Genomic DNA, 23,238 nt, shown 5'->3' with positions numbered 1-23,238 from the left:
GTTACTTTTTTTTTTTACCTGTTAATGTTACACATTATCTCAAAAAACAAAAGTATCAAAAGTATTGATATTTTGAATTAAGAATCGATAAATATATGGTATCGTCGGTATCGATATTTCATCATCGATCTGCACATCACTGAATGTATTAGTTTTTTTTAAATTTTGACAGAAAAGATGCATGTACTGCATGGAAGGTTCCAGCTATCGATCATTTTAGTAATCGAGTAATCTATTGATTAGTTTGTTCCATTAAACCAGTCATCTGATAAAACACACTTTATAGCTTCAATTAATATTTCAGGGAAAATACTTGAAATAAACAACTATGTTTCTGCTTGCCATGCATGACCTTTATTGTTTTTTTTAATAAATGCACATCATCAACATTCAAATTGTAAACATTAAAATAAGAATATCAGCTGTTTCGCCGCCGCATCGATCACAGCTCCCGCCCACCATCGCTCTCATGTGCGCTCTATTGGAGCGGTCATGCGGAAACTATGTCCGCGTATTTAAAGTTCCAGGCATCCATGTCTGGATTTCATCAATTTTAATTAGTTAGAGTCATTAAATGATTGATTGAAGCAACACACTATAAATCAAACTTTTTCTTCTTATCGATTTAGTCCAAATTGCATGTATTTTAACTTTAATATAATCTGATATTGCAACCAACATTATGTTAACATATATATATGTTTCAATGTTTGTCAAAATACATATTTAAAGGTGTGCTTGTCACCTTATTAATGATTTAAAAGCTAGTATTTGTACGTAAAAAAATATGTAAAAAATGAGTCGATTATCAAGTTAAAGTTAAGTTAAAGTACCAATGATTGTCACACATTATACGTTAATATTCATAAATACTTATTGTTAAAAGTGGCCCGCTGAGCGATATGGCCCTCAATGAAAATGTGCTTATTGTATATTGTTTTTTTTCAAAATAAAAGCTTCAAAAGTACCTGTACACAATCATTAGGGTACTTGTCTTGTGGTATGCAATTTATTCGAATGCAACAATTACCTAAATGCTTGCAAGGTCGAATAAATCCATGTGGTTAAAAGTGGTTGATGGTGATAGTCCTGCAAGTTGCTGCACATTAATTAGAGAGGAAGGAGTAAAATAAGGTGCTTAAAAAAAGAATGTGGTTCCTCATTAGCTTTTGTTGTGTGTGTGTGTTAAATATGCATGGTGCCACTCCTGTCTAGTTCCTAAGTAGATGATGAACCATAGCTCGTATTCTCATCCCCTCTCGTTAACACGGCCCCTGGAGAATATATGAGTTTGCTTACCTTCGCTTGATCGGCGCTCGTGGCCGAACAGCGAGCATCAGCTCAGGGTCATTAGCCTCCTGCGTGGTGCAAATAGCTTTCGATAGCATTCCAGCCATAATACGACAGGAGCACGATTAACCCATTGATCTGTGGAGGATAGCACATTGAAAACATTATGAGGAAAGGAGTGGACGAGGATAACGGCCATTTATTATTTGTTGCCTTTCCAATTATAGGTCATCTGCTGTGAGCTTGTGTTGCTCTATAGTGTCTTCTGGGCGGCCTCATTTTGAGGACTCGAACTGCTTTTTACCCAAAAACAATTTGCCCGCAAACAACAACTACACAGGGGACGAGTGGGCAGAGGATCAAAGCTCTGAGAGAACCCTCGCTCCACGTCTTCGTGACTTTATTGCCTCGTTTACACCGAGCTTGTGCAGCATCATCGTAAATGTGAGCCAGCCATCGCGCCGCCTTGATGTTTACAAAGAATTCATCAATGGTGGCACGCCTCCGGTGTGTGGATTTGTGTTGCCGTGCGGCATTGTGCAGCAGCATGGGGGCTCTATTTGAACAGCTTTCATGCATAGGACAATAAAGACAAACATAACATCAACGTACACGATCAAAGTGTTTGAAAAAAACTAAAAATGCACTGCCATGTGTAGGGGTGGAAAAAGAAAATTTATAGGGCAATATAATTTGCAATATTTTTTCTAAAGATTTAATACCGATTTAAAGCTGTTATTGCGCAAAAAAATAAAAATAATGAGCCAAAATCAATATTTTGAACAACATTATGGCTCCAATCCACTTTGACATATTTTTGGGGTAAATATTTTGTGTTTGCATTATAAAAAAAATAAGTTTTCTTTGACAAAAAAGGTATAAAACAAACCAAAAAAAAAAAAAAAAAACATTTATAAAAATGTATAATCGACGGATGGATCTGAAGTTGATATAGAGACTTAAGCGTTAAAGGCAAAAAATAAATAAAAATAAAATAAATTAATTACTTTTTTAACACTTTTATGAGTGAGCCACTTTTGGATCTCCAATAATGTCAGTGGGATTTTTTTTTTTAACTGTCAGTATTCAAAATGTATTAATGAATTATAATCAATGGTGTTATTGACCTATTTAAGGCTCAAATTACTTATAAAAAAACTGGGTTTTGACAAAAAGGGCTTAAAATATATATTTTTTTAATTACAAAAAATTAAAAAATGCTTACCAACAGACCTGAAGTTGATCCTGAAGATTGTCCTGAAGTGTTAAAAAAATAAAATAAATAAATGAAAATTATATATATATATATATATATATATATATATATATATATATATATATATATATATATATATATATATATATATATGACTTATATTTAAAATTTTAATGACTGAGACCCTTCCGGGTCCCCAGGACCAAACTTGAGGGGACCCTTAAAGGTTAAAAAAAAATCTATATTAGTATTAGTTTTGAAAATGAAAAATATCAAATTTAGACTAGACTTCCTTTTTTAGTCATTCAAATTTGAACTTTACAGTACAGATAAGAACGAAATTTTGTTGCATTAGCTGTGCAGGATAAAAAATCAAAAAGGTGCAGATATAAATAAATAGATTACTGTACAGATAAATATATTGCACTTTTGCATATGCAAAAATGGCCCCCGAATGCTTTGATTTTCATTGTGCGGCCCTCAGTAGAAAAAGCCTGGACACCCCTGCTGTATTGTACCACGACAAAAGTATTGTGATACGTATCGTTAAGTCCTCGCCAATACCTAACCCTAGCAACGAGGAACTATTTGTTTTGTGCTTTACGAAACAATTTAAGTGGGAGCATTCCTGACAAAAAAAAATTTTCTCAGCTATGTTCTTGCAAGTGATATAGCAATTATCTGCATATCAATTTCCGTGGAGGATAGGTGTGCATTAAATAACGTAATCGAGCATGAAAATTAATCGAGTTTCATGTAGTTGTGGACTTTGGACTTGTACTAAGTTCAGTTCTCAGTGGCATTTCATGGCACTGAAGTCTAAGGTGTCCGTAATTGCTATTTTTCAGCAATGCAGTATTCGGGTTTTAACAAGGTGCTAATTTACTTGAACATTGATCTTTTCTAGTCTCTCTTTGTCTTTAAATGCTTGCATCGCTCCAACAAGTGACAATATTCAGTTAGCTCACATTTGTAACCTCAGCAAAACCGTCCTCTCAGTATGAGCTATATTTGGACAGCATGTTAACCAAAAGTGTTCGCTCCAAACGGCCTCAGTGGTGGCTCAGATGTCTGTTTTGAGCAGAGAGAGAGAGACACACCCAGAGGATGGATATAATTAAGACGAGTGACGTTTCTGTAAGTATGGCGAGTTAGTTTGTTCTGGGTGGTCTAGCTCGACATGTTTGAAGGAGTGTTATGACGCACGGCCACCGTTATGGTAAAAACGCAGACACGATCGTGAAAAAATGACCATAGTCAGCACAATCAAACATAAACGGGGACTTTTTTTTAAAGCACATAGACGAGTCCCTGCTCTGAGATCCTTACACTGCAAAAAGTCAGTGTTCAAAAATAAGAAAAAAATAAATAAAAATTAGGGGTATTTTATTTGAGCTAAGCAAAATAATCTGCCAATAGAACAAGAAAATTTGGCTTGTCAAGACTTTCCAAAACAAGTCAAATTAGCTAACCTCAATGAACCCAAAAATACCTTAAAATAAGTATATTCTCACTAACAACAAGTGCCCTTTTCTTGGTAGAAAAAAAAAAAATTGACCTTTTTGCTCAATATGTTGAAAAATATTCTTAAATTAAGTAAATGCTAGTGCCATTATCTTGACATAATGATATGCGCTCGGCATCATGATTTTTTTTTTCATGCTTGAAGTAAGAAATTATTAAGTTTTATACTTGTGAGTGTTAATGACACAGCTTTGCATCAGTTGATATTCTAGTTTCAAGCATGTTTTACTCAATAGAGGTCATCAAATCTCAGCAACAAGCTGTAATATCTTACTGAGATCATTTAGGACCAAAACCCTTAAAACAAGTAAAACACTAACATAAAATGTGCTTAGTGAGAAGAATGATCTTATCAGACAGAAAATAAGCAAATATCACAATTATTTGAGATATTTAATCTTACTTAGATTTCAGTTTTTGCAGTGCAGGGTTTTTAGAATCAAACAACTGCACTGCAAAAACTGAAATCTAAGTAAGATTAAATATCTCAAATAATTGTGATATTTGCTTATTTTCTGTCTGATAAGATAATTCTTCTCACTAAGCAAATGTTATGTTAGTGTTTTACTTGTTTTAGGGTTTTGGTCCTAAATGATCTCAGTAAGATATTACAGCTTGTTGCTGAGATTTGATGACCTATATTGAGTAAAACATGCTTGAAACTAGAATATCAACTGATGCAAAGCTGTGTCATCAACACTCACAAGTATAAAACTTAATAATTTCTTACTTCAAGCATGAAAAAAAAAATCAGTGTAGGGTTTTTAGAATCAAACAACTGCACTGCAAAAACTGAAATCTAAGTAAGATTAAATATCTCAAATAATTGTGATATTTGCTTATTTTCTGTCTGATAAGATAATTCTTCTCACTAAGCAGATTTGATGTTAGAGTGTTTTACTTGTTTTAAGTGTTTTGGTCCTAAATGATCTCAGTAAGATATTACAGCTTGTTGCTGAGATTTTATGACCTATATTGAGTAAAACATGCTTGAAACTAGAATATCAAGTGTTGCAAAGCTGTGTCATCAACACTCACAAGTATAAAACTACTTTTTTAAAGTAATAATTTCTTATTTCAAGCCTGAAAAAAAAAAATCATGACTTTGACACAATTGTGTCTCATATTAAAACAGATGACAGCCAAATGGACTTTGCTGTTTTATTTTCAATGAAACAATAGAAAATCTGTACTCATATAGTAGTACAGTTGTTTATTTTAAGATATTTTTTGGGTTAATTGAGGTTAGCTAATTTTACTTGTTTTGGAAAGTCTTGACAAGCCAAATTTTCTTGTTCTATTGGCAGATAATTTTGCTTAGTTCAAATAAATTTTTGTATTTTTTTTTTCTTGTTTTTGAACACTGACTTTTTGCAGAGTGATTTCAAAACAATTTTGGTGCTTTAAAACAAAAAAAACAAAAAAGAAAAAAGAAAAAAAAGTTTCAATTTGCACAATTTATTTAGAAACCACATCTTTTGTTTTTAAAAGAACACATCATAGCCCTCAATGGCCCGGGCGGAAGCCCGGCTCATAACTCTCATAATGTTTGTTTTCCTCAGCTCATTCCCGCCCTGGATCGTTCGTCAGCACTGTGATTAAAAAGTTTATTGATGACTTCAAGCTGCGTTATTGCCTCTCTGACCCCGCTGTCGGAGACAAGAAAAATGACTGACGGGATCAGTCGTGAATTTGTCGAGCTGACAAAGCAGCACACCGGCAAATTAAGCGACCGCCAAAGGATGCTGTGTTTGTTTGTAATGTATAATAATCATAAGAGTAAAACACTGCCAAACATGTTATTTTGAGGGGGAAAAAATGTGATTGAAACAAGATTTTTTTATAAACTGTTTGGCAAAAAATGAGCACGGCCAATGAAGCCCACTGCAGGGGGTGGAAGTTTGAAGCAGTCATTCCTGATCATCCGCATTTTTCTCCTTAGCACGTGTGCGCTATCAGACGTCTGCTGCTTAGCAAACACGGCTCATTGAAATGGCAGCCACAGCAGCAACGTATATGATAACATTCGGTTAAAAAGGGGCCCGAAAGCTGCGGGATTATGTCGCCGGTGGGAAATGGATTGGAAGAAAATGTAAGTTACGAAAGAAGAATATTTCGCGACGGATTGTAAATTCTGGCAAGGCAGTAAAACAGAAGGCAATTTGGATTTGTAATGCATACTAAAAGTAAAAATGTAGTGTATATCCCACTGTCATGGTCGTCTTAATGCACTGGGGCCCCGACCTAATCAGGGGCCCCCGATTTTGACGGCGGAATGCACTGATTGGTGTTCGTACACTGCAAAAACTGAAATCTAAGTAAGGTTAAATATCTTAAATAAGGGTGATATTTGCTTATTTTCTGTCTGATAAGATAATTCTTCTCACTAAGCAGATTTTATGTTAGTGTTTTACTTGTTTTAAGGGTGTTGGTCCTAAATGATCTCAGTAAGATATTGGAGCTTGTAGCTGAGATTTTATGACCTATATTGAGTAAAACATGCTTAAAACTAGAATATCAACTGTTGCAAAGCTGTGTCATTAACACTCACAAGTATAAAACTGCTTTTTTAAAGTAATTATTTCTTACTTCAAGCATGAAAAAAAAATCATGATGCCTAGCGCATATCATTATGTGAAGATAATGGCACTAGCATTTACTTAATTTAAGAATATTTTTCAACATATTGAGCAAAAAGGTCTCTTTTTTTTCTACCAAGAAAAGTGCACTTGTTATTAGTGAGAATATACCTATTTTAAGGTATTTTTGGGTTCATTGAGGTTAGCTAATTTGACTTGTTTTGGAAAGTCTTGACAAGCCGAATTTTCTTGTTCTATTGGCAGATAATTTTGCTTAGTTCGAATAAAATACCCCTAATTTTTGTATTTTTTTTCTTGTTTTTGAACACTGACTTTTTGCAGTGTAGCTGTCAATCACAGACAGCCCTGCTTCCTGTAGCGAGTGTGTACTCTCTCTCTCAGCGCCGTTGTTGTTTATTCCTACAATTGCCGGTGTGAGAGGCAAGCGTCCCGATTATTGAGCTAAAAGCACAGGCAGTCTCCCGGACCGCCAGCGCAGTTTTTTTCAAATGGATGATAGTTTTGCATTGTTGCGTGTTTTGTTGAGTAAAATTATTATTTTATTTTTTTTAAACTGTGTTTACGTTGCGGTATTGGGGGCCGGCAGAACACTCAGCCCCGGGGACCCCTCTGCCCACTGTTCTATATGATGCTGTATAAAGAACATTGTTCTCGACTTGTTGGGAGGAGTAAACATGTTTAAATAAATGATTATTACTGATTGGCTATTGATCAGTATCGCTCGATTTTTGTGAAAAATTACATGATTGGCCAATACTGATTGATGCTGATCGCAAAAGGCAATCCCCTACTGGCTGACACTATTTATTGTTTAGTCCCCTGGCTGACAAAAGGCTGTATATGTCCATACGCAGTGTGGAGCCGCTACCCTAAGTTCATAATCCTCCATTGCTGGGGAAATAAACTATATTTCTTACTAGTATTATTATCACTGGAGGCTGAGGCTAAACATGTGAGACATGGAGTAAGAACAGACATGGGCAGACAAGAAGACCTGCTAGTCGCTAAGGTAGCTTGAAACAACACAAGGAATAAGAAGTGGATATGGAAGCATGTTACAACAAGAAGTAATTATATCAATGTGCTATGCTTCTGTGCAGCTGCCAGGTGTAAACTTAAGAGGGGGACAGATCGATCCATATATTGGTAGTGTTGATACCAAGGGTAGTATTAGTATGTGTACAATACCAGAGTAATTAGATCGATTATTTTATTGTCAAAAAAGTCTGTTTTTTGTTGTTCTTGTTATTATTTACAAACTCAGGGAATAATTACCCGGACACAGGAGGACTTTGATGCCAAAACACCGAATCATTTAATGAGTTGTAGATCGTACTTTTTGCGTTTTGTTTAGTTATTGTGTACTATTGACTATGGATGTATATCTTACAGCAACTCACGGTTCCGATTTGTGGGGTGATTCGAATCAGAATCGATTCTTGGTTTCTTGGTTCAAAAAGATTCAAGCAATGTATTATTCGGTATAAAATATGTAATAAAACCTTTTTCAAACAGGTTAAAAAAAACCTAATCTTGTCCGTATGACATGTGTGCACAGTGAGTAATTGCGGAGATGGCCTTAATTTTTATTTTTTTCAACTTAATTCTAAATTAAATATACACATATATACGTATGTGTATATATATATATATATATATATATATATATATATATATATATATATATATATATATATATATATATATATATATATATATATATATATATATACACACATATATATATATATATATATATATATATATATATATATATATATATATATATATATATATATATATATATATATATTCTGTGGTGTATATACATACACATACATACATATACGCACACACACACATATATATATATATATATATATATATATATATATATATATATATATATATATATATATATATATATATATATATAATATATTATATATATATAATATATATATATATAATATATATATATATATATATATGTGTGTGTGTGTGTGTGTGTGTGTGTAGTAGACATATTCAAACAAGTTCCTTATTCTGTTTTATTATTTACAATTGATTGATCGAAACAAAGTCAACAGTACACAATAACTAGACAAAAGCAGAACTACTACTACTACCTATTACTATCTACCACTCATTTAAGTCCTTTAGGTTTTTGCCCTCATAGTCCTCCTGTGTCCAGGGACTTATTCCCAGAGTGTGTAAACATTACCAAAAACACCCCAAAAAACTATTTTTGAGAAAATATTTGTATATATATTAGGATTTCAACCTAATCACTATTGCCACATGTGTCATGTACTGGCTGCAACATTGCTGACTTAAAACATTATTCTCTCTATGGACTCTTATTACCGTAATCTGTTTTTTTAATGCGAATTTCAGAAATTACGAATTGATTTAGAATCGCGATTGGGATATAAATTTATGTTTTTCATCATTCCTACCTTTGACTTTATTAAAGAGTTAAAAGTTAAAGTACCAATGATTGTCACACACACACACACACACACACACACACACACACACACACACACACACACACACACACACACGAGGTGTGGCGAAATTATTCTCTGCATTTGACCCATCACCCTTGATCACCCTCTGGGAGGTGAGGGGAGCAGTGAGCAAGATACATTTACAGTTAATACTTGTGATTGGTATCAGCTGATATCACTCAGGGATGATCTGAGATAGGCTCCAGCACCCCCCAGTGACCCCAAAAGGGACAAGTGATAGAAAATGGATGGATTGGCACACCCCTATTACTAACAAAAACAAAAACAGCTACAACATTAAACACGAAAACCTCTCTCTTACTCCGTTTTTGAGAAGTCTTAGGCAGCAGAAAATCTTCCATTTCTCCTGTGGCTGCCCCACTCGCTTTTATTTTAAACATCAAAGCCAAGTCGGAACAATTGAGGCAATTTTTCATCCGACCAAGGTCAATCATTGTTCTCTGTCTACTATCCTGCTCGGAGGAATTCTAGAGAAATATATTTCAACTGGCAAGTCTCTTTTGTAGCGAGCCACCTTTCACACGTTTAAAGAGCGATTCTGTGTTTGCGGATTGTGTCCATAATTTATTGGAATGATCAAGTTAATTTATTACCAACGGCAGCGTTAGTGTGTGCACCGCAGCGCCGCGTCCGCCCCTTTTCAATAACAAAAGACTTTGAAAGAAAAGAAAGGGTTGATGAAAGCATAAAAAAAGATCCTTGAAATTGGCCTTTGCATCTGCATGCAAATTTGTACTTTCAGATCAGGGTTCGGTTGTGTACGCAAACCCCAAAAAGGGCCCGGTCGAGACACGCACAAACACAGCATATGTACTCGGATATCTTTAGAAGGAAGAACTTGCTTTCACCACATGAAACCGTAACCTCTTTGTCGAATGTTTGCCAAGGTTACGCCAAAAGGATGGGGTGGGGAAAAAAAAGCTCTCTGGGGAACTTCTCTTAAGTATTGTGTTCAAAGTGGCTTAAAATACATTTTTAAATATTATATTCCACTGCAGTTTGAATAGGCTTAGCGGCCACAAAGGGAGCCCGGGCGCTGACACACAATAGGAGACAAGTCGGAGCTTTCTGAATAGGCCCCCCCCCTTTCAAACCGGGTGGGTCACTCAACTCACTGGTTTTCGCGTATAATCTCTTCAAATTGTGTATATTTTTTTCCCTCTAACCATATTAAAGCATATCTGTGACGCATCAGCTCTACTGTAGAGAAGGGATTCATATGGCCCCATTCCAGGGTGGATCTCGCATAGTACAGTCTGCTGGAAATAATGGAAAGCGCCACTCTACAGAGAAACGTTGTGGTCAAAGTTGGAAATGCCAAAAAACACATCTTAAGATATTCAACACTCTACTGCCATCTGGCGGCTAAAATGGATAGTTTTTTGATTGATTGAGACTTTTATTAGTAGATTGCACAGTACAGTACATATTCCGTACAATTGACTACTAAATGGTAACACCTAGGGATGTCCCGATTCGATATTTGGATCGGATCAGCCGCCGATATTTGCCAAAAAATGCGTATCGGCAAGGCATGGGAAAATGCCGATCCAGATCCAGTTTTTTTTTTTAAATTCCGGTCCGTGTTTTCCAACGCACCGATTTAAATAATACATTCCACTTTTCTGCTGCTCCCTAATTTCCGTTCCGCATTTTCCAGCACACCTTTAACACATCTTCAGGTCTGTGTCCTAACCGTTAAGACGCCCATGTGAATTAAAAGTTACCGGTAAAAATGTCAGCTGTCTCTGTGCGATATAGAAAATGACTATATCGTGATATTCGAGTATACGTTCTCACGCAGTTGCTTTTAGCTGCTGGCATTACACGACAGGCTCTTCCCACTCCTTCTTGTGTCTGCTTCTCACAGACAGCAAGCGCACCTTCTTACACACGTCACATACTGTCACGTCATACGTCACATACGTATACGCACTCTCCCAGCAGAGAGGTAGCAGCATGGCTAACGTTAGCTGTGATGCTAGCGTAGCCGTGTGAGCGGTAATAATGAAGGAAGGATTAATTAATTCCCAAGAAAAACAGCAGGGGGTCCATTGTCTGGCGGAGGTTTGGCTTCAAGTGGGAATATGTCAAACAGACAACCGTAATTTGTCAAGTGTGGGGCAAAAGCGTTGCTATATAAAGTAGCATTACTGCTAATATGTAGCATCATTTGAAAAGTCCCCTGCTAGAAAATGAAGAGTGTTTGAAACTCCGCACGTCAACATCTCCATTGTGTATTATTCAAACTCACCTAATTCAGCTGGCTAGTTGTTATCAAGAGTACTAAAAGCCTTTTCAACATGAATCTGACAACTAAGTAGGCTAAATAACTTTAAACTTGAATACATGCTCGGCCAGTATCGGCCAGTATCGGTATCGGATCGGAAGTGCAAAAACAACATCGTATCGGATCGGAAGTGCAAAAACCTGGATCGGGACATCCCTAGTAACACCCGAATAAGTTGTTCAATTTGTTTAAGTCGGGGTCCACGTTAATCAATTCATGGTACAAATATATACTATCAGCATAATACAGTCATCACACAAGTTAATCATCAGAGTATATATACATTGAATTATTTACATTACTTACAATCCGGGGTGTGGGATGTGGAGGGGGTTGGAGCGGGGGGGTTAGGTTTGGTTGATATCAGCACTTCAGTCATCAACAACTATATCTGAGAAATGGACATTGAAACAGTGTAGGTCTGACTTGGCAGGATATGTACAGCGAGCAGTGAACATAGTGAGCTCAGAAAGCATAAGAACAAGTATATACATTTGATTATTTACAATCCGAGGAGGTGGGATGAGGGAGGTATTTTAGGGTTGTAGTTGACTGGAGGTGTTCTTTTAGTGCGGTTTTGAAGGAGGGTAGAGATGCACTTTCTTTTACACCTGTTGGGAGTGCATTCCATATTGATGTGGCATAGAAGGAGAGTGAGTTAAGACCTTTGTTAGATCGGAATCTGGGTTTGGGACTTATTCTCGGAGTGTGTAAACATTAACAAAAACAACACAAACATGACACTTCTGACACAACAATAGTTGCTGTTATAATATTCTCTCTATAGACTCTTATTAAAGCTACTTGTTAATGTCATGGTAGTAGCAGCTTACTTTCTGCTATAATGCAGTCTTATCTACAAGTACGTATTTCTTGGAGTCGTTTAAAGCTGGGGTTCTTAACCATTTTGACCTCGGGGCCCAACTTTTCCACTTCAGAGGGGGTATTCTTAGTATTCAATAATCATATCTAACCTACTTACGATTTACAACCTTGTCAAACGATATGAAAGCATGTGTTAATCACAAAGATTAGTATCGAGGCTTAGGTCAGGCTGATTACAAAAATAAATATGAATCAAATATACTGCACAAGAGGGGACTCATGAAAATGTATAAAAAATAATTGTACTTACAATTACGCTGTGCTGAAATACATAAATGATATAATGTTTCTTAAATAAACTGTCCTACTTCGCAAATGAAAATACGGCTTCACCACTTTGGTCATAATTTTTGCGCTTAAACTTTTCCATGACTTTAGCTCTAGGCTTCTTCCATTTGTTTAAGATTAGTATTACTGCCACAAGTGGTGGACATGTGTATTACAACCGAGTACTGCTGCGGCCCATACGGACCACAGCTTTTTTTGGCGGCCCTTATGGCTATGAAACACTGGTTTAAAGCTAATTTAGTGATTAGCTTAGCTGTTAGCATGCCTGCTCCTGGCTCGGTGTGTAACATGTTTAGCCTCGTCTTCCAGCGATACTTGATAATGAAACTTGGGATACTAAGAAATGTAGTTTATTTGCCGTAATGGTGGTGATTATTATTAACTTAGGGGAGCGGCTCCATACTGTGTATGGCATTCTTGCCAACCCTCCCGTTTTTACCGGGAGACTCCCGGTATTCAGCGCCTCTCCCGATAACCTCCCAGCAGAAATGTTCTCCCGACAAACTCCCGGTATTCAGCCGGAGCTGGAGGCCACGCCCCCTCCTGAGTGGGGACAGCCTGTTCTCACGTCCGCTTTCCCACAATATAAACAGCTTGCCTGCCCAATAACTGTAGAATGATCGAGGGCGAGTTCTTGGTTTCTTATGTGGGTTTATTGTTGGGCAGTTCCATTAACGTCCTCCCAGCGCGGAAACAACACACAACAACAACAGTCACGTTTAGTCTACCGTAAAGCAGTTTGTCTGCTGTAAACAGCAATGTTGTGACACTCTTAAACAGGACAATACTACCATCTACTGGATAGCCTCCAGAACACTGAAATTCAAGTATTTATTTTATTTATATGTATAATAAAATATATGTATAATAATATATATATATATATATATATATATATATATATATATATATATATATATATATATATATATATATATATATATATATATGAAATACTTGAGTTGGTGAATTCTAGCTTAAATATATTCCCCTCTTAACCACGCCCCCGCCCCACCCCCGACCACCCCCCACCTCCCGGTATCGGAGGTCTCAAGGTTGGCAAGTATGGTGTATGGAAACACATAATTAGCTGTTAGCCACTTGTCGGGGGACTAAAAATAAACAGCGTCAGTCAGAGGGGGTCGGCATTAATCGGCAATGGCGATCAGATACTTTTTCACGAAAATCGGCCCATCGATCGACCTTTTTGTAACTCTGGCAAAAGAAAAATAAACTACTAATGTCCACTTTAGTGGACGCTGTCTCTCAGAAGGTTACAATAAAATGCAGCACCGACACGCAAAGCTACGCAATATGACTTCTCAGATGTTTGGCCCACACACAGAGTACAGGTTTTTCATCTTTAACGGATGAAAAGAAGACAAATCTTACACAAATGTAGGCTCTTTAACTTTGTTTCTCAAGACCACCCAGAGTGTTTATTAGGTGCTGAGAGGTCTCGTTGTTCGTATAAAAACAGTGTGATTTACATTGGGGAGATGAAGGTCCGAGTTGAGTTGTCTTACATACTATCAAATAATTCTAAACCCTCATTACGACTACAAACGTGGCTGGTATCAAAGGGAAACACTGTTTGTATGTTTCAGATCTGCTTCATCACTCTGTGTGTGTGTGTGTGTGTGTGTGTGTGTGTGTGTGTGTGTGTGTGTGTGTGTGTGTGTGTGTGTGTGTGTGTGTGTGTGTGTGTGTGTGTGTGTGTGTGTGTGTGTGTGTGTGTGTGTGTGTGTGTGTGTGTGTGTGTGTGTGTGTATTCAGTGACATTTTAATAACGTGCATTAGACCTAAAATTATCCTTCTTCTTGTTTTGTTTGTTTTCTGCCCAGGTCCAGACATGATGGAGGCGCACACACACAACGATATCTTGAGTCTGTCTGTGGTCTACCGCCAGGATACTCCCTCCCCCCCGCCCCTCCTAAGCATCCCTGCATTCGCCGCTGCACGCACGCCATACACACACACACACACACACACACACACACACACACACACACACACACACACACACACACACACACACACATACTGGTTATCATTTGGAATGGGGACCAAGTTTTTGATCATCACTTGTGGGGACCACCCTTTCTACAGGTTGTGGAGGCATAAAAAAAAAATTGGTAAAATGGCCACTGCCCAGTTAGCTCATACACATCTTTAAATCTCTGGATTGATGAAGTAATGTGCTGATCATTCTTACTGGGGACCCTGGGGAAAAAGAGTTAATATGGTTTATAGGGACCAAATTCTAATAATTTTGCATAATTCACACAAATTTGTACGTGACTACTGAGGACCATTTATAAAAAAAAATAAAATAAAATAAAAAAAAGTTAAAATTAAATATGACATGATCCTCAGAATACAGCACTACAGCTGTCCTCTTATAGGAAGTTTCACCACTTAAATGTTAAAGCAAATCCTGCATCTTCTGTGACATTACTGAAAACTGCTATTTAGCAGTAATGAAGTTGTCTGCAACTCCAACTACCATATATAGAAGGACGGAAAATTCTGAATGTGAATCATACTTTAAGGTAATAATGTTTTATAATCATGCTGTATGAAATCATTTAAATGTATAATTTAAAAAGGTTTCCCTTTAGGAGACCTGTTTTTTTGTCCCCATACCGTCAGAGGTCCCCTAAAGGTGACTGTGTAAACAGAGCGATGTCCCCATTAAGTAAGCATTGCCAGAACACACACACACACACACACACACACACACACACACACACACACACACACACACACACACACACACACACACACACACACACACACACACACACACACACACACACACACACACACACACACCACACCCTTGCCTTTAACATTACAGAGCCATAGAGTGGACGGGTAAAAGGGTTGTGAATGTGAGAAAACACGCCGATTATCCGGTTTTATTATTCAAATAGAATGAAACTGGTGATTTATATATATTTTTTAATAGAAATATGTATGATTTAGCGATTTCACAGATTTAGTGGAAACATCCTTTATCAGAGTTGATGTTAAGTCAGTCACTTTTTATTTAAAACAATCCCTTCTTTATCGCTGTTAATTGGTTACGGGGTTGGAAAAAAAAAAAAATCGAGTCACATGCGATTCACGATTCTTATTTACCACGATTCTAAATCAAATCACAATTTTGTAAGAATCGATTTTTTAATACATGTTAAAACGCCGCACTTATAAGTCAGCAGATAGATAAGCTTTTGTATACCGTAACCTGTTTTGAAACGGTTTCATTACAATTTCTATAGCAAATATGTTGCGAGAAACGGTTTGAAATGAGAATACACCAAGTATTAGAATCAAATCTTGAGTTCAGAATCTTTCCTGTGATTGTAGACTACAATGGAATTGTGTGCAATCCTGTACAGTGCAGTTTTAATAAAAATATAATAGTAAAAAAAAAAATATATATATATATAGTATTACATACTATAATCGAGGTTTCTGTGGTTTATCCGTTATACAGTGCTCAATACCGGGGTAGAGCGGAATATACGTTAGGTCAGGAAAAAACACAAGAGGCTATATCATCCCTACAAGCCTGTTTCGCAGGTTTCCCTTTTTATAAAATCCCCTGACGAGCAGGGAAACCTGCGAAAGGGATGATATAGCCTCTTGTGTTTTTTCCTGACCTAACATATAGTATTATATACTATATTATTGAATATGTTCATAGTTAGAGCATAAAAAAAACCTGTTTACAGCCTTCCAAATACATTTTTAAATGTCATGAAAGCCCTCTAGACATGAAATAACACCCCTTTAGTCACGTTTACACTGTTTAATCTGATATAAGGCTGCCTGAGGCTGAGCCAATCAGTGGCCACAATACTAAACAGCGCACTCTAATGGCTTTGGTCTCTTCTTGTGGCCAATACTACTGTAGTATTGATATTTTTAGGTCATTTAGCCACTTTTAAGCTTCGACAATGCCTGATTTAGGCCAAACATGTAGAATATGCTTACAAAATCATCTGCAGAGCTGCAAACTTCTAAGCGCGATACGGCGAAGGATTGTACTACGAAATGTGTCTCTTGAGCCTCGTTCTGCAAGTACGCCTGCACAGGCTTCAACCTTGAGTGTGTGCATGCTTCAACTCTTCTATTTTCAGCCGTCCAAACCAATCTCCTCCAGTTGAACAGCTGCACCGCATGTCCCACAAACCCCCCCCCCCCCTTTAACCGACCCCGCCCACACCGCCCCCTGACCCGACCGGCGCCCCTCCCAAACCTCAGCATCCTGCATGCGCCCTCCAAAAAACACATGACCCCAAATTACGTCTGCCGACCTCTCCCCCCCCCCCTACTTTGCCATATGATGAGTTCAGAACAGCTCGAATTCCCCTGATATTTGCCCTGAAACTATACGCAGTAAAGGACGCCGCCTTTCAGGACATACGGTGCATCCGGAAAGTATTGACTGATTGAAACTTTTATTAGTAGATTGCACAGTACAGTACATATTCTGTACAATTGACCACTAAATGGTAACACCCGAATAAGTTTTTATGTCGGGGTCCACGTTAATTAAATCATGGTATTCACAGTGCTCCACTTTTCCCCCATTTTGTTATGTTACAGCCTTATTCCAAAATGAAATAAACTATTTTGCCCTCAAAATTCTACACACAATAAATACCCCATAATGACAATGTGGAGTTTTTTAATTTTATTTTGCAATTTTATTAAAAATAAATAACAAAAAAAAAAATCTAATGTACTTAAGTATTCATTCATATTCAGTTGATGCACCTTTGGAAGCAATTACAGCCCCAAGTCTTTTTTAAGTCCTTGGCACACCTCCATCTTTGGGCAGTTTCATCCATTCCTCTTTGCAGAACCTCTCAAGCTCCATCGGGTTGGATGGGAAGCGTTGGTTGACATCCAGGATGTCTCTGCACATTGCTGCATTCATCTTACTCTCTATCCTGACTAGTTTCCTAGTTCCTGCCGCTTAAAAACATCCCCACAGCATGATGCTGCCACCATGCTTCAAGAGATGGTACTGGCCTGGTGATGAACGGTGCCTGGTTTCCTCTAAACATGAGGCCTGGCCTTCACACCAAATAGTTCAATCTTTATCTCATCAGACCAGATAATTCTATTGTTCGTGGTCTAAAAGTCTTTCAGGTGCATTTTCGCAAACTTTTTGGAAAAAAAATGGCTTCCGTCTGGCCACTATACCACACAGGCTTGATTGGAGGATTGCTGACAGAGTGACCATCGGGTTCTTGGTCCTGATGAAACTTGAGAGGTGCTACAAAGAAGAATGGGCGAAATATAGGTGTGCCAAGCTTGTGGAATCGTATTAAAAAAAAAAGAATTAAGGCTGTATTTGCTGCCAAAAGTGCATCAACATATTGTTGAGCAAAGGCTGTGAACACTTACTTACATGTGATTTCTTAGTTTATTTTAATATATTTGCCAGCAATAAAAAAAACAAAAAACTCTTCACATTGTAAATTATGGGGAAATGTGTGTAAAATGTTGAAAACAAACGTTAACTTACTTCATTTTGGTATAAGGCTGTAATTGCGTTGTACGGTATACCGGTATTACTATAGTACCGCAATACTAATGAATAATTTTCGGTACTATACTGCCTCTAAAAAGTACCGTTTTTTTTAATGTATATTATGTTTATAAACTCAGGAAATATGTCCTTGGACACATGAGGACTTTGAATATGACCAATGTATGATCTTGTAACGACTTGGTATCAGATTGATACCTAAATTTGTGGTATCATCCAAAACTAATGTAAAGTATCAAACAACAGAAGAATAAGTGATTATTACATTTTAACAGAAGTGTAGATAGAACATGTTAAAAGAGAAAGTAAGCAGATATTAACAGTAAATGAACAAGTAGATTAAGAATTCATTTTCTATCACACTGACAAAATAATAGAATGATAAAAGACACAATATGTTACTGCATATGTCAGCAGACTAATTAGGAGCCTTTGTTTGTTTACTTACTACTAAAAGACAAGTTGTCTTGTGTGTTCACTATTTTATTTAAGGACAAACTTGCAAATAAGAAACATGTTTAATGTACCCTAAGATTTTTTTTGTTAAAATAAAGCCAAAATGCAATTTTTTGTGGTCCCCTTTATTTAGAAAAATACCGAAAAGTACCGAAATAATGTTGGTACCGGTACCAACATATTGGCATCGGGACAACACTAGGCTGTAACATAACAAAATGTGGAACAAGTGAAGCGCTGTGAATACTTTCGGCATGCACTGTATTTAACAGTTCAGAATCAAGTGAAAGCATGCATTAAAGCTACTCGTTTTAAGCTCAGATTCCATCAGTTGGCTTTTGAATAGAATAGAGTTGTATTGTCATTATTACAGTGAACAGGTTCAAAGAACAACGAAATTGGAGCAGATCCCCTAAAGTGCATACACAATAGTATAGCAATATAATAACAATAAGTGATATATATACCTACTCAGTGGCCTAGTGGTTAGAGTGTCCGCCCCGAGATCAGTAGGTTGTGAGGCCGAGTCATACCAAAGACTATAAAAAATGGGATCCATTACATCCCTGCTTGACACTCAGCATCAAGGGTTGGAATTGGGGGTTGAATCACCAAAAATGATTCCCGGGCATGGCGACCGCTGTTGCCCACTGCTCCCCTCACCTCCCAGGGGGTGATCAAGGGTGATGGGTGAGAATAATTTCGCCACACCTAGTGTGTGTGTGACAATCATTGGTACTTTAACTTTAACTTTATAAATAGTAAAAAACATTTTAAAAAAAATATATATATATATATATATATCTATCTAGATATATATATCTATATATCATATAGATATATATATCTATATATCATATACAGTGTATATATATATCTATATATCATATACAGTATATATATATATCTATATATCATATACAGTATATATATATATCTATATATCATATACAGTATATATATATATATATAATATATATATATATATATATATATATATATATATATATATCATATACAGTATATATACAGTGGGGCAAAAAAGTATTTAGTCAGCCACCCATTGATTGTCAATGGGTGGCTGACTAAATACTTTTTTGCCCCACTGTATATATATATATTTATATATATATATACAGTATATATATATATATATATATATATATATATATATATATATATATATATATATATATATATATATATATATATATATATATATATATATGTATATACACTACCGTTCAAAAGTTTGGGGTCACATTGAAATGTCCTTATTTTTGAAGGAAAAGCACTGTACTTTTCAATGAAGATAACTTTAAACTAGTCTTAACTTTAAAGAAATACACTCTATACATTGCTTATGTGGTAAATGACTATTCTAGCTGCAAATGTCTGGTTTTTGGTGCAATATCTACATAGGTGTATAGAGGCCCATTTCCAGCAACTATCACTCCAGTGTTCTAATGGCACAATGTGTTTGCTCATTGGCTCAGAAGGCTAATTGATGATTAGAAAACCCTTGTGCAATCATGTTCACACATCTGAAACAGTTTAGCTCGTTACTGAAGCTACAAAACTGACCTTCCTTTGAGCAGATTGAGTTTCTGGAGCATCACATTTGTGGGGTCAATTAAACGCTCAAAATGGCCAGAAAAAGAGAACTTTCATCTGAAACTCGACAGTCTATTCTTGTTCTTAGAAATGAAGGCTATTCCACAAAATTGTTTGGGTGACCCCAAACTTTTGAACGGTAGTGTATATATATGTAAGGTGAAAGGTTATTGCACATTATTCTGTTTCACAGTCCAGTATTATTGCACTTATCAAGAGGCCGTTTGGGATATATTGCACAGTCCAACAATATTGCACATTATAGTCAGGTTATTGCACATTATTCTGTTTCACAGTCCAGTATTACTGCACTTATCAAGAGGCCATTTAGGATGTATTGCACAGTGCAACATTATTGCACATTATAGTCCGAAAAATAAAAGACGTGACACATGAGGACATGACGGATACATTGTGCTCACTCAGGGCCTGTTCAATGCTACTATGGCTCTTGGGTAAAAACTGTTTTTTTAGTCTATTTGTGCCCGCTTTTAGCAACCTATAGCGTCTGCAGCAGTTCTAGGTGGCAGTGCCTGGGGTGAAATGGGTCTTTCAGGATCTCCTGTGCTTTCCTGAGACAGCCGGAGCTGTACAGGTTAGCCAGGGAGAGGAGGTGGGGCTAAGTAGGAAGCTCGTTATTTCCATCCCTGATGCTCAGCGAGAGAGTGTGATTTCCGGCTATTAAAGCACTTGAGATGGGAAAGGGACTCTCGCTCTGCTGTCTGCTACTGGATGCGTCTTAGCGATGCTGCCAAATGTAAATGACACCGATCGCGTGGAAGACTGTAGGGTGTGTTGGCCTGGTGACGATAACGACAACGAGCGTCTATTTCTATGTTGCACCCGAGGGGTATCTTGCAGCATTTTAGGTGGGAGTGCGTGTGATAGAGAAAGCAACAGCGGACGCTTTTCCCCGCCATCCTCTGCACGCAGCCTAGTGGCTATTACCCCTTCTCCCTCACTGTCAGTTATTCTCTCATGGCATCATTAACTACCGCTAGTTCACACGGCCTAGAAAGGCTCAAATGTTGCCGTTTACACTTCTGCAAACCGCAACCACAATAATAACCGTATTGTCAAATGATGACCTTGCTTAAGGTGTCAAAAATCTGCACGTTTTTTTAAAAGGTAGAATAATGAGCGTACTCACTATTCAGACAGGGATGTGTCCACTGTGCATCCTTTGCTGTCTCTATGTCTGTCTGTAATTGCAGGGCAGCAGATGAAGAGAGATGACATTCCAGCTGTGACAAGACAGAGGAAGTCAACACACACATTGACACACACACACACACACACACACACACACACACACACAGCCAGAGGGGTGTGAGCAGGTGAGCATTAAGTCAGGCAACTAAACACATCACGTCACGGGGTGATATCAGCAGACAGACAGAGGAGGCCAGTCTGTACCTGCAGGCAGTCAGCAGCACCCTGGCCAGGAATGTCCTCCCACTTGTGAGACCTGCACGACTTTAGACTTTAGTCGACGACATCAACATGCAAACGGGTTAATTGTACAACTGATACTTCCTTAGAAAACATCTCAAATTCCTTGTTGTGCGGCTTTTAGGAAAAACAACCGCAGTGGCACTAAGTTGCATAAATAACACTTTATTTTCACCAACACTGAAATAAAATAAATGTAATATATTAAATGTTACATCATTTAGAATGTTCTAACATACATGTATGTGGGCTCTGTACCGAGGATGTTGTTGTGGCTTGTACAGCCCTTTGAGACACTTGTGATTTGGGGCTATATAAATAAACATTGATTGATTGATTGATTGATGTATAAATATTTATAATATATTATTTATTTGTTAAAAATAAGTAATAGTACTTTTTTTTATATATAATATTGGCTTGTAACAAGTAGTGTCATTGCTATGACAACCCTAAATTACCTCTGCAATATTATTGGACCTGCCTGGACACATACCTATTTCATACTTAGTAATGCATTAGCACTAAAATAGCAGAAAAATGCTATTAATATTAAAACTTTTTTTTAAATTTTTTACAGCTTTTAAGAAAAACATTACGACCACAATGACACTCAGAAGAAAGCAGACCTTTATCGAATTTGCATTATTATTATAGAACACATTCATTTTCTACCTTTCTGCATGTGCCTCATAAGAGTCATGGACAATTGTGCAGAGTAAATATTAACAGGCATGGGGAAAATAAAGTGAGCCAATCTGAGAGTGTATACGAAGCAACAATATCATAATATTTTACCATAAAATAAAAGTAAAACATGAAGTAAATATTTATAATATTTCAGTTAATTCCTAAAAATGTATATACATGTTTACATATCTGTAGTATTACATAATGTTACATGTATTTGTATGGTACGTTGGCTTGTAACAAAGAGGGGCATTGCCATAGCAACCCCACATTTCCTGTGTTAAAAAAAAAAAAAAAAAATCCAGCCTGGACACATATCTTTTTCAAACTTAGCGATTTTATAACAATAAAATCTAAATAAGTCAAATAAAATACCTTTAATATAGAATTATTTTTAAAATTAACATTTGCATATTAAATCATTTTAATCTGAGCGTTTCTGAAGAAACACTATAGTAATATTGTATTCATTAAATAAATATCGCTAGTATTTTAATTAATATATATTAATTTAAATTGAATAATAAGTAATTGTACATTCATGTTTTATAGGACACTAGAGTGTACCCATATTACCTATATACCATCAGTCCACCAGCCTTTTTCTTTCTTTACCTTTTTCCTACTTAATGATTCACGAGCAATAAAACAAAAACAAACAAAAAAAGTCGTAAAAATTCTTATACTAATACAAATACATCTTGTGGCGTGCTTAAAAGTTCAACTTGAGCCAGGAAATAAAAGGTCATTTAGTGACATTAAACCCGAGCTGCAGATTCACATGCAACTTGGATATTGACTACAGGCGCTTCCTTTGTTATTTTCGAGTA

At 36.7% G+C, this 23,238-nt stretch overlaps 1 long non-coding RNA gene across 1 annotated transcript in view; it reads left to right on the top strand.

Annotated features, from left to right (window-relative positions):
* Positions 1–15,429, top strand: part of LOC133635175 (uncharacterized) — a 78,035-nt gene extending 62,606 nt beyond the window's left edge. The window contains exon 3 of the long non-coding RNA XR_009822028.1: positions 14,472–15,429. This is a non-coding gene — a long non-coding RNA (uncharacterized LOC133635175). The remainder of the gene's footprint in view (positions 1–14,471) is intronic.
* The last annotated feature ends 7,809 nt before the right edge of the window (positions 15,430–23,238 follow it).

The sequence above is a fragment of the Entelurus aequoreus genome, linkage group LG19 (genome assembly GCF_033978785.1).
Source record: "Entelurus aequoreus isolate RoL-2023_Sb linkage group LG19, RoL_Eaeq_v1.1, whole genome shotgun sequence".
Lineage (NCBI taxonomy): Eukaryota > Metazoa > Chordata > Actinopteri > Syngnathiformes > Syngnathidae > Entelurus > Entelurus aequoreus.
The sequence above is the reverse complement of the archived record's forward strand: the minus strand, read 5'-3'. Positions and strand labels throughout refer to the sequence as shown.